Here is a 16,946-nt window from a genome sequence, read left to right as displayed (position 1 = left end):
AAAGGAGTAAACACGGAATGACAGAGGTCTGAGGGGTAAAACACGGAATGACAGAGGTCTGAGGGGTAAAACATGGATTGACAGAGGTCTGAATGGTAAAACACGAAATGACAGAAGGACAAAGGAGTAAACAAGGAATGACAGAGTTCTGAAGGGGAAAAACACGGAATGACAGAGGTCCATGGGTTAAAACATGGAATGACTGAGTTCTGAGGGGTAAAACACAGAATGACAGAGGTCTCAGGGGTAAAACATGGAATGACAGCAGGACAAAGGAGTAAACCCGGAATGACAGAGGTCTGAGTGGTAAAACACAGAATGACAGAGGTCCAAGGGTTAAAACATGGAATGACTGAGTTCTGAGGGGTAAAACACAGAATGACAGAGGTCGCAGGGGTAAAACATGGAATGACAGCAGGACAAAGGAGTAAACACGGAAAGACAGAGGTCTGAGGGGTAAAACACGGAATGACAGAGGTCTGAGGAGTAAAATATAGAATGACAGCAGGACAAAGGAGTAAACATGGAATGACAGAGGTCTGAGGGGTAAAACATGCAATGACAGACTTCTGAGGGGTAAAACACGGAATGACAGAGGTCTGAGGGGTAATACACGGAATGACAGCAGGAGAAAGGAGTAAACACGGAATGACAGAGGTCTGAGGGGTAAAACATGGAATTACAGCAGGACAAAGGAGTAAACACGGACTGACTGAGTTCTGAGGGGTAAAACACGGAATGACGGAGGTCTGAGGGGTAAAACACGGAATCACAGCAGGACAATGGGGTAAACATGGAATGACAGAGGTCTGAGGGTAAACACGGAATGACAGCAAGACAAAGGAGTAAATACGGAATGACAGAGTTCTGAGGGGTAAAACACGGAATGACAGCGGTTTGAAGGGTAAAACACGGAATGACATTGTTCTGAGTGTTAAACACTGCATGACAGAGTTCTGAGGGGTAAGACACGGAATGACAGAGGTCTAAGGGGTAAAACACGGAATCACAGAGTTCTGAGTGGTAAACACGGAATGACAGTGTTCTGAGTGGGTAAAAAAACGGAATGACAGTGGTATGAGGGGTAAAACACGGAATAATACCAGGACAAAGTACTAAACACGGAATGACAGAGGTCTGAGGGGTAAAACATGGAATTACAGCAGGACAAAGGAGTAAACACGGACTGACTGAGTTCTGAGGGGTAAAACACGGAATGACAGAGGGCTGAGGGGTAATACACGGAATGACAGCAGGACAAAGGAGTAAACACGGAATGACAGAGTTCTGAGTGGTAAACACCGAATGACAGTGTTCTGAGGGGTAAAAAAACGGAATGACAGAGGTATGAGGGGTAAAACACGGAATAATACCAGGACAAAGTACTAAACACGGAATGAAAGAGTTCTGATGGGTAAAACACGGAATGACAGAGGTCTGAGGGGTAAAGCACGGAATGACAGGGTTCTGAGGGGTAAAACACGGAATGACAGAGTTCTGAGGGGTAAAACACGGAATGACAGCAAAACAGAGGATAAACACGGAATGACAGAGTTCTGAGGGTTAAAACACGGAATGACAGAGGTCTGAGGGGTAGGACACGGAATGACAGCAGGACAAAAGGGTAAAACACGGAATGACAGAGTTCCGAGGGGTAAAAAACGGAATGACAGCAGGACAAAGGGGTTAAAACGGAATGACAGTGGTCTGAGGGGTAAAACACTGAGTGTCAGAGGTCTGAGGGGCAATACACGGAATTACGGCAGGAGAAAGGGGTAAACACGGAATGACAGTGGTCTGAATGGTACAACATGAAATGACAGCAGGACAAAGGGGTAAGCATGGAATGACAGAGGTCTGAGGGGTAAAACACGGAATGACAGAGGTATGAGGGGTAAAACACGCAATGACAGAGGTCTGAGGGGTAATACACGGAATGACAGCAGGACAAAGGAGTAAACATGGAATGACAGAGGTCTGAGGGGTAAAACATGCAATGACAGACTTCTGAGGGGTAAAACACGGAATGACAGAGGTCTGAGGGGTAATACACGGAATGACAGCAGGATAAAGGAGTAAACACGGAATGACAGAGGTCTGAGGGGTAAAATATGGAATTACAGCAGGACAAAGGAGTAAACACGGACTGACTGAGTTCTGAGGGGTGAAACACGGAATGACAGAGGGCTGAGGGGTAATACACGGAATGACAGCAGGACAAAGGAGTAAACACGGAATGACAGAGGTCTGAGGGGTAAAACATGGAATGGCAGCAGGACAAAGGAGTAAACACGGAATGACAGAGGTCTGAGGGGTAAAACACGGAATGACAGAGGTCTGAGGGGTAAAACATGGATTGACAGAGGTCTGAATGGTAAAACACGAAATGACAGAAGGACAAAGGAGTAAACAAGGAATGACAGAGTTCTGAAGGGGAAAAACACGGAATGACAGAGGTCCATGGGTTAAAACATGGAATGACTGAGTTCTGAGGGGTAAAACACAGAATGACAGAGGTCTCAGGGGTAAAACATGGAATGACAGCAGGACAAAGGAGTAAACCCGGAATGACAGAGGTCTGAGTGGTAAAACACAGAATGACAGAGGTCCAAGGGTTAAAACATGGAATGACTGAGTTCTGAGGGGTAAAACACAGAATGACAGAGGTCGCAGGGGTAAAACATGGAATGACAGCAGGACAAAGGAGTAAACACGGAAAGACAGAGGTCTGAGGGGTAAAACACGGAATGACAGAGGTCTGAGGAGTAAAATATAGAATGACAGCAGGACAAAGGAGTAAACATGGAATGACAGAGGTCTGAGGGGTAAAACATGCAATGACAGACTTCTGAGGGGTAAAACACGGAATGACAGAGGTCTGAGGGGTAATACACGGAATGACAGCAGGAGAAAGGAGTAAACACGGAATGACAGAGGTCTGAGGGGAAAAACATGGAATTACAGCAGGACAAAGGAGTAAACACGGACTGACTGAGTTCTGAGGGGTAAAACACGGAATGACGGAGGTCTGAGGGGTAAAACACGGAATGACAGCAGGACAATGGGGTAAACATGGAATGACAGAGGTCTGAGGGGTAAACACGGAATGACAGCAAGACAAAGGAGTAAATACGGAATGACAGAGTTCTGAGGGGTAAAACACGGAATGACAGCGGTTTGAAGGGTAAAACACGGAATGACATTGTTCTGAGTGTTAAACACTGCATGACAGAGTTCTGAGGGGTAAGACACGGAATGACAGAGGTCTAAGGGGTAAAACACGGAATCACAGAGTTCTGAGTGGTAAACACGGAATGACGGTGTTCTGAGGGGTAAAAAAACGGAATGACAGTGGTATGAGGGGTAAAACACGGAATAATACCAGGACAAAGTACTAAACACGGAATGACAGAGGTCTGAGGGGTAAAACATGGAATTACAGCAGGACAAAGGAGTAAACACGGACTGACTGAGTTCTGAGGGGTAAAACACGGAATGACAGAGGGCTGAGGGGTAATACACGGAATGACAGCAGGACAAAGGAGTAAACACGGAATGACAGAGTTCTGAGTGGTAAACACCGAATGACAGTGTTCTGAGGGGTAAAAAAACGGAATGACAGAGGTATGAGGGGTAAAACACGGAATAATACCAGGACAAAGTACTAAACACGGAATGAAAGAGTTCTGATGGGTAAAACACGGAATGACAGAGGTCTGAGGGGTAAAGCACGGAATGACAGGGTTCTGAGGGGTAAAACACGGAATGACAGAGTTCTGAGGGGTAAAACACGGAATGACAGCAAAACAGAGGATAAACACGGAATGACAGAGTTCTGAGGGTTAAAACACGGAATGACAGAGGTCTGAGGGGTAGGACACGGAATGACAGCAGGACAAAAGGGTAAAACACGGAATGACAGAGTTCCGAGGGGTAAAAAACGGAATGACAGCAGGACAAAGGGGTTAAAACGGAATGACAGTGGTCTGAGGGGTAAAACACTGAGTGTCAGAGGTCTGAGGGGCAATACACGGAATTACGGCAGGAGAAAGGGGTAAACACGGAATGACAGTGGTCTGAATGGTACAACATGAAATGACAGCAGGACAAAGGGGTAAGCATGGAATGACAGAGGTCTGAGGGGTAAAACACGGAATGACAGAGGTATGAGGGGTAAAACACGCAATGACAGAGGTCTGAGGGGTAATACACGGAATGACAGCAGGACAAAGGAGTAAACATGGAATGACAGAGGTCTGAGGGGTAAAACATGCAATGACAGACTTCTGAGGGGTAAAACACGGAATGACAGAGGTCTGAGGGGTAAAACATGGAATTACAGCAGGACAAAGGAGTAAACACGGACTGACTGAGTTCTGAGGGGTAAAACACGGAATGACAGAGGGCTGAGGGGTAATACACGGAATGACAGCAGGACAAAGGAGTAAACACGGAATGACAGAGGTCTGAGGGGTAAAACACGGAATGACAGAGGTCTGAGGGGTAAAACACGGAATGACAGATGTCTGAGGGGTAATACACGGAAGGACAGCAGGACAAAGGAGTAAACACGGAATGACAGAGGTCTGAGGGATAGAACACGGAATGACAGAGGTCTGAGGGGTAAAACACGGAATGACAGAGGTCTGAGGGGTAAAACACGGAATGACAGAGGACTGAGGGGTAAAACATGGAATGACAGCAGGACAAAGGAGTAAACACGGAATGACAGAGGTCTGAGGGGTAAAACATGGATGACAGAGATCTGAGGGGTAATACACGGAATGACAGCAGGACAAAGGAGCAAACACGGAATGACAGAGGTCTGAGGGGTAATACACGGAATGACAACAGGAGAAAGGAGTAAACACGGAATGACAGAGGTCTGAGGGGTAATACACGGAATGACAGAGGTCTGAATGGTAAAACACGGATGACAGAGGTCTGAGGGGTAAAACATGGAATGACAGAGGTCTGAGGGGCAAAACACGGAATGACCGCAGGTCAAAGGAGTAAACACGGAATGACAGAGGTCTGAATGGTAAAACACGGAATGACAGCGGTTTGAAGGGTAAAACACGGAATGACATTGTTCTGAGTGTTAAACACTGCATGACAGAGTTCTGAGGGGTAAGACACGGAATGACAGAGGTCTAAGGGGTAAAACACGGAATCACAGAGTTCTGAGTGCTAAACACGGAATGACAGTGTTCTGAGGGGTAAAAAAACGGAATGACAGTGGTATGAGGGGTAAAACACGGAATAATACCAGGACAAAGTACTAAACACGGAATGACAGAGGTCTGAGGGGTAAAACATGGAATTACAGCAGGACAAAGGAGTAAACACGGACTGACTGAGTTCTGAGGGGTAAAACACGGAATGACAGAGGGCTGAGGGGTAATACACGGAATGACAGCAGGACAAAGGAGTAAACACGGAATGACAGAGTTCTGAGTGGTAAACACCGAATGACAGTGTTCTGAGGGGTAAAAAAACGGAATGACAGAGGTATGAGGGGTAAAACACGGAATAATACCAGGACAAAGTACTAAACACGGAATGAAAGAGTTCTGATGGGTAAAACACGGAATGACAGAGGTCTGAGGGGTAAAGCACGGAATGACAGGGTTCTGAGGGGTAAAACACGGAATGACAGAGTTCTGAGGGGTAAAATACGGAATGACAGCAAAACAGAGGATAAACACGGAATGACAGAGTTATGAGGGTTAAAACACGGAATGACAGAGGTCTGAGGGGTAGGACACGGAATGACAGCAGGACAAAAGGGTAAAACACGGAATGACAGAGTTCCGAGGGGTAAAAAACGGAATGACAGCAGGACAAAGGGGTTAAAACGGAATGACAGTGGTCTGAGGGGTAAAACACTGAGTGTCAGAGGTCTGAGGGGCAATACACGGAATTACGGCAGGAGAAAGGGGTAAACACGGAATGACAGTGGTCTGAATGGTACAACATGAAATGACAGCAGGACAAAGGGGTAAGCATGGAATGACAGAGGTCTGAGGGGTAAAACACGGAATGACAGAGGTATGAGGGGTAAAACACGCAATGACAGAGGTCTGAGGGGTAATACACGGAATGACAGCAGGACAAAGGAGTAAACATGGAATGACAGAGGTCTGAGGGGTAAAACATGCAATGACAGACTTCTGAGGGGTAAAACACGGAATGACAGAGGTCTGAGGGGTAAAACATGGAATTACAGCAGGACAAAGGAGTAAACACGGACTGACTGAGTTCTGAGGGGTAAAACACGGAATGACAGAGGGCTGAGGGGTAATACACGGAATGACAGCAGGACAAAGGAGTAAACACGGAATGACAGAGGTCTGAGGGGTAAAACACGGAATGACAGAGGTCTGAGGGGTAAAACACGGAATGACAGATGTCTGAGGGGTAATACACGGAAGGACAGCAGGACAAAGGAGTAAACACGGAATGACAGAGGTCTGAGGGATAGAACACGGAATGACAGAGGTCTGAGGGGTAAAACACGGAATGACAGAGGTCTGAGGGGTAAAACACGGAATGACAGAGGTCTGAGGGGTAAAACATGGAATGACAGCAGGACAAAGGAGTAAACACGGAATGACAGAGGTCTGAGGGGTAAAACATGGATGACAGAGATCTGAGGGGTAATACACGGAATGACAGCAGGACAAAGGAGCAAACACGGAATGACAGAGGTCTGAGGGGTAATACACGGAATGACAACAGGAGAAAGGAGTAAACACGGAATGACAGAGGTCTGAGGGGTAATACACGGAATGACAGAGGTCTGAATGGTAAAACACGGATGACAGAGGTCTGAGGGGTAAAACATGGAATGACAGAGGTCTGAGGGGCAAAACACGGAATGACCGCAGGTCAAAGGAGTAAACACGGAATGACAGAGGTCTGAATGGTAAAACACTGAATGACAGAGGTCTGAGGGGTAAAACATGGAATGACAGAGGTCTGAGGGGGAAAACATGGAATGACAGCAGGACAAAGGAGTAAACACGGAATGACAGAGGTCTGAGGGGGAAAACATGGAATGACAGCAGGACAAAGGAGTAAACACGGAATGACAGAGGTCTGAGGGGTAAAACATGGAATGACAGTGGTCTGAGGGGCAATACACGGAATGACAGCAGGACAAAGGAGTAAACACGGAATGACAGAGGTCTGAGGGGGAAAACACTGAATGACAGCAGGACAAAGGAGTAAACACGGAATGACAAAGTTCTGAGAGGTAAAACATGGAATGACTGAGTTCTGAGGGGTAAAACACGGAATGACAGAGGTCTGAGGGGTAAAACACGGAATGACAAAGGTCTGAGGTGTACAGCACGGAATGACAGAGTTCTGAGGGGTAAAACACGGAATGACAGAGGTATGAATGGACAAACGGAATGTCAGAGGTCTGAGGGGCAATACACGGAATTACGGCAGGAGAAAGGGGTAAACACGGAATGACAGTAGTCTGAATGGTACAACATGAAATGACAGCACGACAAAGGGGTAAGCATGGAATGACAGAGGTCTTAGGGGTAAAACACGGAATGACAGAGGTCTGAGGGGTAAAACACGGAATGACAAAGGTCTGAGGTGTACAGCACGGAATGACAGAGGTCTGAGGGGTAATACACGGAATGACAGCAGGACAAAGGAGTAAACATGGAATGACAGAGGTCTGAGGGGTAAAACATGCAATGACAGACTTCTGAGGGGTAAACACGGGATGACAGAGGTCTGAGGGGTAATACACGGAATGACAGCAGGACAAAGGAGTAAACACGGAATGACAGAGGTCTGAGGGGTAAAACATGGAATTACAGCAGGACAAAGGAGTAAACACGGACTGACTGAGTTCTGAGGGGTAAAACACGGAATGTCAGAGGGCTGAGGGGTAATACACGGAATGACAGCAGGACAAAGGAGTAAACAGGGAAAGACAGAGGTCTGAGGGGAAAAACATGGAATGACAGCAGGACAAAGGAGTAAACACGGAATGACAGTGGTCTGAGGGGTAAAACACGGAATGACAGAGGTCTGAGGGGTAAAACACGGAATGACTGAGTTCTGAGGGGTAAAACACGGAATGACAGAGGTATGAATGGAAAAACGGAATGTCAGAGGTCTGAGGGGCAATACACGGAATGACAGAGGTCTGAGGGGTAAAACACGGAATGACAGATGTCTGAGGGGTAATACACGGAAGGACAGCAGGACAAAGGAGTAAACACGGAATGACAGAGGTCTGAGGGGTAAAACACGGAATGACAGAGGTCTGAGGGGTAAAACATGGAATGACAGCAGGACAAAGGAGTAAACACGGAATGACAGAGGTCTGAGGGGTAAAACATGGAATGACAGAGGTCTGAGGGGTAATACACGGAATGACAGCAGGACAAAGGAGTAAACACGGAATGACAGAGGTCTGAGGGGTAAAACATGGAATTACAGCAGGACAATGGAGTAAACACGGACTGACTGAGTTCTGAGGGGTAAAACACGGAATGACAGAGGGCTGAGGGGTAATACACGGAATGACAGCAGGACAAAGGAGTAAACACGGAATGACAGAGGTCTGAGGGGTAAAACATGGAATGACAGCAGGACAAAGGAGTAAACACGGAATGACAGAGGTCTGAGGGGTAAAACACGGAATGACAGAGGTCAGAGGGGTAAAACACGGAATGACAGATGTCTGAGGGGTAATACACGGAAGGACAGCAGGACAAAGGAGTAAACACGGAATGACAGAGGTCTGAGGGGTAAAACACGGAATGACAGAGGTCTGAGGGGTAAAACATGGAATGACAGCAGGACAAAGGAGTAAACACCGAATGACAGTGTTCTGAGGGGTAAAAAAACGGAATGACAGAGGTATGAGGGGTAAAACACGGAATAATACCAGGACAAAGTACTAAACACGGAATGAAAGAGTTCTGATGGGTAAAACACGGAATGACAGAGGTCTGAGGGGTAAAGCACGGAATGACAGGGTTCTGAGGGGTAAAACACGGAATGACAGAGTTCTGAGGGGTAAAACACGGAATGACAGCAAAACAGAGGATAAACACGGAATGACAGAGTTCTGAGGGTTAAAACACGGAATGACAGAGGTCTGAGGGGTAGGACACGGAATGACAGCAGGACAAAAGGGTAAAACACGGAATGACAGAGTTCCGAGGGGTAAAAAACGGAATGACAGCAGGACAAAGGGGTTAAAACGGAATGACAGTGGTCTGAGGGGTAAAACACTGAGTGTCAGAGGTCTGAGGGGCAATACACGGAATTACGGCAGGAGAAAGGGGTAAACACGGAATGACAGTGGTCTGAATGGTACAACATGAAATGACAGCAGGACAAAGGGGTAAGCATGGAATGACAGAGGTCTGAGGGGTAAAACACGGAATGACAGAGGTATGAGGGGTAAAACACGCAATGACAGAGGTCTGAGGGGTAATACACGGAATGACAGCAGGACAAAGGAGTAAACATGGAATGACAGAGGTCTGAGGGGTAAAACATGCAATGACAGACTTCTGAGGGGTAAAACACGGAATGACAGAGGTCTGAGGGGTAAAACATGGAATTACAGCAGGACAAAGGAGTAAACACGGACTGACTGAGTTCTGAGGGGTAAAACACGGAATGACAGAGGGCTGAGGGGTAATACACGGAATGACAGCAGGACAAAGGAGTAAACACGGAATGACAGAGGTCTGAGGGGTAAAACACGGAATGACAGAGGTCTGAGGGGTAAAACACGGAATGACAGATGTCTGAGGGGTAATACACGGAAGGACAGCAGGACAAAGGAGTAAACACGGAATGACAGAGGTCTGAGGGATAGAACACGGAATGACAGAGGTCTGAGGGGTAAAACACGGAATGACAGAGGTCTGAGGGGTAAAACACGGAATGACAGAGGTCTGAGGGGTAAAACATGGAATGACAGCAGGACAAAGGAGTAAACACGGAATGACAGAGGTCTGAGGGGTAAAACATGGATGACAGAGATCTGAGGGGTAATACACGGAATGACAGCAGGACAAAGGAGCAAACACGGAATGACAGAGGTCTGAGGGGTAATACACGGAATGACAACAGGAGAAAGGAGTAAACACGGAATGACAGAGGTCTGAGGGGTAATACACGGAATGACAGAGGTCTGAATGGTAAAACACGGATGACAGAGGTCTGAGGGGTAAAACATGGAATGACAGAGGTCTGAGGGGCAAAACACGGAATGACCGCAGGTCAAAGGAGTAAACACGGAATGACAGAGGTCTGAATGGTAAAACACTGAATGACAGAGGTCTGAGGGGTAAAACATGGAATGACAGAGGTCTGAGGGGGAAAACATGGAATGACAGCAGGACAAAGGAGTAAACACGGAATGACAGAGGTCTGAGGGGGAAAACATGGAATGACAGCAGGACAAAGGAGTAAACACGGAATGACAGAGGTCTGAGGGGTAAAACATGGAATGACAGTGGTCTGAGGGGCAATACACGGAATGACAGCAGGACAAAGGAGTAAACACGGAATGACAGAGGTCTGAGGGGGAAAACACTGAATGACAGCAGGACAAAGGAGTAAACACGGAATGACAAAGTTCTGAGAGGTAAAACATGGAATGACTGAGTTCTGAGGGGTAAAACACGGAATGACAGAGGTCTGAGGGGTAAAACACGGAATGACAAAGGTCTGAGGTGTACAGCACGGAATGACAGAGTTCTGAGGGGTAAAACACGGAATGACAGAGGTATGAATGGACAAACGGAATGTCAGAGGTCTGAGGGGCAATACACGGAATTACGGCAGGAGAAAGGGGTAAACACGGAATGACAGTAGTCTGAATGGTACAACATGAAATGACAGCACGACAAAGGGGTAAGCATGGAATGACAGAGGTCTTAGGGGTAAAACACGGAATGACAGAGGTCTGAGGGGTAAAACACGGAATGACAAAGGTCTGAGGTGTACAGCACGGAATGACAGAGGTCTGAGGGGTAATACACGGAATGACAGCAGGACAAAGGAGTAAACATGGAATGACAGAGGTCTGAGGGGTAAAACATGCAATGACAGACTTCTGAGGGGTAAACACGGGATGACAGAGGTCTGAGGGGTAATACACGGAATGACAGCAGGACAAAGGAGTAAACACGGAATGACAGAGGTCTGAGGGGTAAAACATGGAATTACAGCAGGACTAAGGAGTAAACACGGACTGACTGAGTTCTGAGGGGTAAAACACGGAATGTCAGAGGGCTGAGGGGTAATACACGGAATGACAGCAGGACAAAGGAGTAAACAGGGAAAGACAGAGGTCTGAGGGGAAAAACATGGAATGACAGCAGGACAAAGGAGTAAACACGGAATGACAGTGGTCTGAGGGGTAAAACACGGAATGACAGAGGTCTGAGGGGTAAAACACGGAATGACTGAGTTCTGAGGGGTAAAACACGGAATGACAGAGGTATGAATGGAAAAACGGAATGTCAGAGGTCTGAGGGGCAATACACGGAATGACAGAGGTCTGAGGGGTAAAACACGGAATGACAGATGTCTGAGGGGTAATACACGGAAGGACAGCAGGACAAAGGAGTAAACACGGAATGACAGAGGTCTGAGGGGTAAAACACGGAATGACAGAGGTCTGAGGGGTAAAACATGGAATGACAGCAGGACAAAGGAGTAAACACGGAATGACAGAGGTCTGAGGGGTAAAACATGGAATGACAGAGGTCTGAGGTGTAATACACGGAATGACAGCAGGACAAAGGAGTAAACACGGAATGACAGAGGTCTGAGGGGTAATACACGGAATGACAGCAGGACAAAGGGGTAAACACGGAATGACAGAGGTCTGAGGGGTAATACACGGAAGGACAGCAGGACAAAGGTGTAAACACGGAATGACAGAGGTCTGAGGGGTAAAACACGGAATGACAGAGGTCTGAGGGGTAAAACATGGAATGGCAGCAGGACAAAGGAGTAAACACGGAATGACAGAGGTCTGAGGGGTAAAACATAGATTGACAGAGGTCTGAGGGGTAATACACGGAATGACAGCAGGACAAAGGAGTAAACACGGAATGACAGAGGTTTGAGGGGTAATACACGGAATGACAGCAGGACAAATGAGTAAACACGGAATGACAGAGGTCTGAGGGGGGAAACATGGAATGACAGCAGTACAAAGGAGTAAACACGGAATGACAGAGGTCTGAGGGGTAAAACATGGAATGACAGAGGTCTGAGGGGCAAAACACGGAATGACAGCAGGACAAAGGAGTAAACACGGAATGACAGAGGTCTGAGGGGGAAAACACGGAATGACAGCAGGACAAAGGAGTAAACACGGAATGACAGAGGTTTGAGGGGTAATACACGGAATGACAGCAGGACAAATGAGTAAACACGGAATGACAGAGGTCTGAGGGGGGAAACATGGAATGACAGCAGGACAAAGGAGTAAACACGGAATGACAGAGGTCTGAGGGGTAAAACATGGAATGACAGAGGTCTGAGGGGCAAAACACGGAATGACAGCAGGACAAAGGAGTAAACACGGAATGACAGAGGTCTGAGGGGGAAAACACGGAATGACAGCAGGACAAAGGAATAAACACGGAATGACAGAGCTTTGAGGGGTAAAACATGGAATGACAGAGGTCTGAATGGTAAAACACGAAATGACAGAAGGACAAAGGGGTAAAACACGGAATGACAGCAGGACAAAGGAGTAAACAAGGAATGACAGAGTTCTGAAGGGGTAAAACACGGAATGACAGAGGTCCAAGGGTTAAAACATGGAATGACTGAGTTCTGAGGGGTAAAACACAGAATGACAGAGGTCTTCGGGGTAAAACATGGAATGACATCAGGACAAAGGAGTAAACACGGAAAGACAGAGGTCTGAGGGGTAAATCATGGAATGACAGCAGGACAAAGGAGTAAACCCGGAATGACAGAGGTCTGAGTGGTAAAACACGGAATGACAGAGGTCCAAGGGTTAAAACATGGAATGACTGAGTTCTGAGGGGTAAAACACAGAATGACAGAGGTCTTAGGGGTAAAACATGGAATGACAGCAGGACAAAGGAGTAAACACGGAAAGACAGAGGTCTGAGGTGTAAAACACGGAATGACAGAGGTCTGAGGGGTAAAATATAGAATGACAGGAGGACAAAGGAGTAAACACGGAATGACAGAGTTCTGGGGTAAAACACAGAATGACAGAGGTCTGAGGGGTAATACACGGAATGACAGCAGGACAAAGGAGTAAACATGGAATGACAGAGGTCTGAGGGGTAAAACATGCAATGACAGACTTCTGAGGGGTAAAACACGGAATGACAGAGGTCTGAGGGGTAATACACGGAATGACAGCAGGAGAAAGGAGTAAACACGGAATGACAGAGGTCTGAGGGGTAAAACATGGAATTACAGCAGGACAAAGGAGTAAACATGGACTGACTGAGTTCTGAGGGGTAAAACACGGTATGACGGAGGTCTGAGGGGTAAAACACGGAATGACAGCAGGACAATGGGGTAAACATGGAATGACAGAGGACTGAGGGGTAAACCCGGAATGACAGCAAGACAAAGGAGTAAATACGGAATGACAGAGTTCTGAAGGGTAAAACACGGAATGACAGCGGTTTGAGGGGTAAAACACGGAATGACATTGTTCTGAGTGTTAAACACTGCATGACAGAGTTCTGAGGGGTAAAACACGGAATCACAGAGTTCTGAGTGGTAAACACGGAATGACAGTGTTCTGAGGGGTAAAAAGACGGAATGACAGAGGTATGAGGGGTAAAACACGGAATAATACCAGGACAAAGTACTAAACACGGAATGACAGAGTTCTGAGGGGTGAAACACGGAATGACAGAGGTCTGAGGGGTAAATCATAGAATGACACCAGGACAAAGGAGTAAACCCGGAATGACAGAGGTCTGAGGGGTAAAACACGGAATGACAGAGGTCTGAGGGGTAAACTATGGAATGACAGCAGGACAAAGCAGTAAACACGGAATGACAGAGTTCTGAGAGGTAAAATACGGAACGACAGTGGTCTGAGGGGTAAAACACGGAATGACTGAGTTCTGAGGGGTAAAACACAGAATGACAGTGGTCTGAGGGGTAATACACGGAATGACAGCAGGACAAAGCAGTAAACACTGAATGACAGATGTCTGAATGGTAAAACGGAATGACAGAGGTCTGAGGGGTAAAACACGGAATGACTGAGTTCTGAGGGGTAAAACACGTAATGACAGAGGTCTGAGGGGTAATACACGGAATGACAGCAGGACAAAGGAGTAAACACGGATGACAGAGGTCTGAGGGGTAAAACTCAGAATGACGGCAGGACAAAGGAGTAAACACGGAATGACAGAGGTCTGAGGGGTAATACACGGAATGACAGCACGACAAAGGAGCAAACACGGATGACAGAGGTCTGAGGGGTAAAACATGGAATGACAGAGGTCTGAGGGGCAAAACACGGAATGACAGCAGGACAAAGGAGTAAACACGGAATGACAGAGGTCTGAGGGGTAAAACATGGAATGACAGAGGTCTGAGGGGTAAAATATGGAATGACAGCAGGACAAAGGAGTAAACACGGAATGACAGAGGTCTGAATGGTAAAACACGGAATGACAGAGGTCTGAGGGGTAAAACATGGAATGACAGAGGTCTGAGGGGCAAAACACGGAATGACAGAGGTCTCAGGGGTAAAAAATGGAATGACAGCAGGACAAAGGAGTAAACACGGAATGACAGAGGTCTGAGGGGTAAAACATGGAATGACAGCCAGACAAAGGAGTAAACACGGACTGACTGAGTTCTGAGGAGTAAAACACGGAATGACAGAGGTCTGAGGGGTAAAACACAGAATCACAGCAGGACAAAGGGGTAAAACACCGAATGGCAGGGTTCTGAGGGGTAAAACTCAGAATGACAGCAGGACAAAGGAGTAAACACGGAATGACAGAGGTCTGAGGGGTAAAACATGGAATGACAGAGGTCTGAGGGGCAAAACACGGAATGACAGCAGGACAAAGGAGTAAACACGGAATGACAGAGGTCTGAATGGTAAAACACGGAATGACAGAGGTCTGAGGGGTAAAACATGGAATGACAGCAGGACAAAGGAGTAAACACGGAATGACAGAGGTCTGAGGGGTAAAACACGGAATGACAGAGGTCTGAGGGGTAAAACATGGAATGACAGCAAGACAAAGGAGTAAACACGGTCTGACTGAGTTCTGAGGGGTAAAACACAGAATGACAGAGGTATGAGGGGTAATACACGGAATGACAGCAGGACAAAGGGGTAAACACGGAATGACAGAGTTCTGAGGGGTAAAATACGGAACGACAGTGGTCTGAGGGGTAAAACACGGAATGACTGAGTTCTGAGGGGTAAAACACAGAATGACAGTGGTCTGAGGGGTAATACACGGAATGACAGCAGGACAAAGCAGTAAACACTGAATGACAGATGTCTGAATGGTAAAACGGAATGACAGAGGTCTCAGGGGTAAAACACGGAATGACTGAGTTCTGAGGGGTAAAACACGTAATGACAGAGGTCTGAGGGGTAATACACGGAATGACAGCAGGACAAAGGAGTAAACACGGATGACAGAGGTCTCAGGGGTAAAACTCAGAATGACGGCAGGACAAAGGAGTAAACACGGAATGACAGAGGTCTGAGGGGTAATACACGGAATGACAGCAGGACAAAGGAGCAAACACGGATGACAGAGGTCTGAGGGGTAAAACATGGAATGACAGAGGTCTGAGGGGCAAAACACGGAATGACAGCAGGACAAAGGAGTAAACACGGAATGACAGAGGTCTGAGGGGTAAAACATGGAATGACAGAGGTCTGAGGGGCAAAACACGGAATGACAGCAGGACAAAGGAGTAAACACGGAATGACAGAGGTCTGAGGGGTAGAACACGGAATGACAGAGGTCTCAGGGGTAAAACATGGAATGACAGCAGGACAAAGGAGTAAACACGGACTGACTGAGTTCTGAGGGGTGAAACACAGAATGACAGAGGTAGTAGGGGTAATACACGGAATGACAGCAGGACAAAGGAGTAAACATGGAATGACAGAGGTCTGAGGGGTAAAACATGGAATGACAGCAGGACAAAGGAGTAAACACGGAATGACAGAGTTCTGAGGGGTAAAATACGGAACAACAGAGGTCTGAGGGGTAATACACGGAATGACAGCAGGACAAAGCATTAAACACTGAATGACAGATGTCTGAATGGTAAAACGGAATGACAGAGGTCTGAGGGGTAATACACGGAATGACAGCAGGACAAAGGAGTAAACATGGAATGACAGAGGTCTGAGGGGTAATACACGGAATGACAGCAGGACAAAGGAGTAAACACGGAATGACAGAGGTCTGAGGGGCAATACACGGAATGACAGCAGGACAAAGGAGTAAACACGGAATGACTGAGTTCTGAGGGGTAAAACACGGAATGACAGAGGTCTGAGGGTTAAAACACGGAATGACTGAGTTCTGAGTGGTAAAACACGGAATGACAGAGGTCTGAATGGAAAAACGGAATGACAGAGTTCTGAGGGGTAAAACACAGAATGACAGAGGTATGAGGGGTAATACACGGAATGACAGCAGGACAAAGGAGTAAACACGGAATGACAGAGGTCTGAGGGGTAAAACATGGAATGACAGCAAGACAAAGGAGTAAACACGGACTGACTGAGTTCTGAGGGGTGAAACACAGAATGACAGAGGTAGTAGGGGTAATACACGGAATGACAGCAGGACAAAGGAGTAAACATGGAATGACAGAGGTCTGAGGGGTAAAACATGGAATGACAGCAGGACAAAGGAGTAAACACGGAATGACAGAGT

This window comes from Hypanus sabinus, chromosome 15 (genome assembly GCF_030144855.1).
Source record: "Hypanus sabinus isolate sHypSab1 chromosome 15, sHypSab1.hap1, whole genome shotgun sequence".
NCBI classification, from domain to species: domain Eukaryota; kingdom Metazoa; phylum Chordata; class Chondrichthyes; order Myliobatiformes; family Dasyatidae; genus Hypanus; species Hypanus sabinus.
This window is presented reverse-complemented; position numbering follows the sequence as displayed.